Source organism: Adiantum capillus-veneris, chromosome 9 (assembly GCF_014529385.1).
Source record: "Adiantum capillus-veneris isolate H3 chromosome 9, ASM1452938v2, whole genome shotgun sequence".
NCBI lineage: Eukaryota > Viridiplantae > Streptophyta > Polypodiopsida > Polypodiales > Pteridaceae > Adiantum > Adiantum capillus-veneris.
The window spans coordinates 67079246-67081590 of record NC_140939.1 but is presented as its reverse complement, the minus strand read 5'-3'; the positions used below and the strand labels follow the sequence as shown (position 1 = coordinate 67081590).

The following is a 2345-nucleotide window of genomic DNA, read 5'->3' as shown; positions in this document are numbered from 1 at the left end:
GGTGGGTAGGCGGTTATTGGATTGCTCTGATTGTAGCGTGATTACATGGGGTGATTATAAAGGCTGGGAATAGTGGATTTGAACGGGTGCTGGTGCCTCTTGGTTTCTCGAGGCATGACAGCTGGAATATTTTATTATATTCCAACATCCCCCCTCAGCTGAATGCCGAGAGAAGATTTTATTGTGCATGAGACGTGCTTAGATGAGCTGGAAAGGGCTTTCTGTTTTTGTTTCCCATCAAACGATGGAGGTGCATGAAAGAAAAATTTTACTTTAGCTTTCAATTGGGTTTTCTGCACAATCAATCAGGTTCAAGTAGAAAGGTGTTAAGTGGAAATGTTTGATGTCGAGGTTTCATCTTGATTCTCGCACGAGAATCAAGTTCTTCAACTGCATCTTGAGATCGAATGACTTTCTTCAATTGATCCCCCCTTCGACCGAAAACATGTGCTTTAGATTTTGCTTCAGATTGGCTTTTGGTGAAGAAGATAAGGTAGGAGTCCAAATATTTGAGCATGATGAAGATAACTACTGAACTTTGTGGCTTTGGACCATTGGAAGGATCATCACGCTTGCGGGATTAAATCCTAACAGAGCGGCATGTGTTTGAGCAATGATTATGATAGCCGCCGCAACAATATTTGCACTTGGGGACAACATGAAATGCATGAGCAACATCCATGTTGTAAGGGTGAGGCACCCTTCTAATGATTTCCATTAAGGTTGGATCAGTTTCACCATCATCTAGAGGTTCTGCATCATCAACTTGGGTTTGGTACATGCATGAAGAAGCAACTGCTATCTCTTCATCTCCGTCAGCAGGTTCATTTATCATAGGGTGATCCCCAAACAAAGTACTGCCTTTGAGGTATTCAGAGGTGGCCGTCTGCAGGTCAAAGTTTGTGTGTTCCTCTTCAAGAGAAGCCAGGAAGTTGGTGATAACCTCGTCTTCTTCATCTGCATGGTGGCCACAGTATTCACAAGGCAAGGTGGCGAGCATTGCATGGCTGGGCGCTGCAGGAGTAATTTCCGCAGCAAGGATGTCATTCCGGGTGGGTACTTCATCACCATCTATTGGATGTGAGACAGGTTTCTCAACAGCGTTTTCATCTGCTTCTGGGGCAGGTACATCAGCATTTTCATCGGCAGCAAGGGCAGGGATTTCATCTTCCTTTGCATCTTCTGCATCGACTGCAGGCTCATTGTCCAGCAACAGGTCGGCTTCACGGCATGTGTTAGCCATTGATTGCGGCTGCACGTCTGCATGAAGTTGGGCAATAGCAGGTTCAAACCGCTTAGGGTCCAAGGCCATCAAAGGCTTGCAGGGTTTTAGGCAGTGCGCTGACCAGTAAAGTTGTATGGCCTTTACAAGGCAAGAAATGAGAGCATCGGCAAGGAGGGATGATGCATCATATTTGAGCTCACAGTTGGCAAAGGAGAGGCTGACTTGATGATGCTCAGAGTTGGCAAAGGAGAGGCTGACTTCATCATCAGGTTTTATGGCCTTGATTTCAGCAGCAGCAGGGTGCTTAATTACAAGATGTGGGTCATCAACATCATTTCCTGGAGTGGCCGCATCTTTGATTACATGCATAGCATCAAGAACACCTTCATGCAGGAAGTCGAGGAAGGTGTTGATAATTGCGTCCTCATCATGGGATACAGCAGGAACGGCTACGGTTTCATCGTGGTTCATGGCTGTGTCGGTTGCATGGTGGATGCCAATTGTGGCTGCTCCGATGGCTGCGGGGTTGGAGGGTTCACGGGCAGCAGATGAGAAATTGGCCACAACAAGTGTTGTGGTAGCATTGGCGTCAACAAAGGCTCGTTCTGCCTGTTCAGCAGTAGCGCGTGAAGAATCCGCAAGAGTGGCAGTAGATTGGGCTACAGCATTATTGACGACATTCTTGGCGACATCTGGCTTGGTGTCATCTGCAACAAGATGGTGCCCTTGGTGACGGATCTTGCACGACGTGCCATGTTCAGGTATCGTTCGCCAGCACGACAAAAGATCAGGCTTTGCAGGAGCATGGCCATTGGCAGTAGCAGGCGCAGATCGGGTCATGTGCATCACGACAAGGAGCAAGGCAGGGGCGTTCTTGAGTTCGACATCAGCCCCAAGGGCTGCAGTGGGTTGTACAGGCAAGCTGTTGGCGATCATGGGAAAAGGTGGAGCCGCTTGCATATTGGTGCGCATGCCCAGGGTATCCAGGCCGTCCCAGCGATTGATACCATGTGGGAAAGGATGGCCAGGGGGCCTCCCACTATCAGAGGCGCAGAAAGAGAACATTATAACTGTGTGTGTTCTACATCGTGCACAGAAGGTGATGCAGGTAGTGTGTGTG

At 48.3% G+C, this 2345-nt stretch overlaps 1 pseudogene; it reads right to left on the bottom strand.

Annotated features, from left to right (window-relative positions):
• Nucleotides 1-301: 301 nt before the first annotated feature.
• Nucleotides 302-1614, bottom strand: LOC147450609 (uncharacterized; annotated as a pseudogene).
• Nucleotides 1615-2345: the final 731 nt, after the last annotated feature.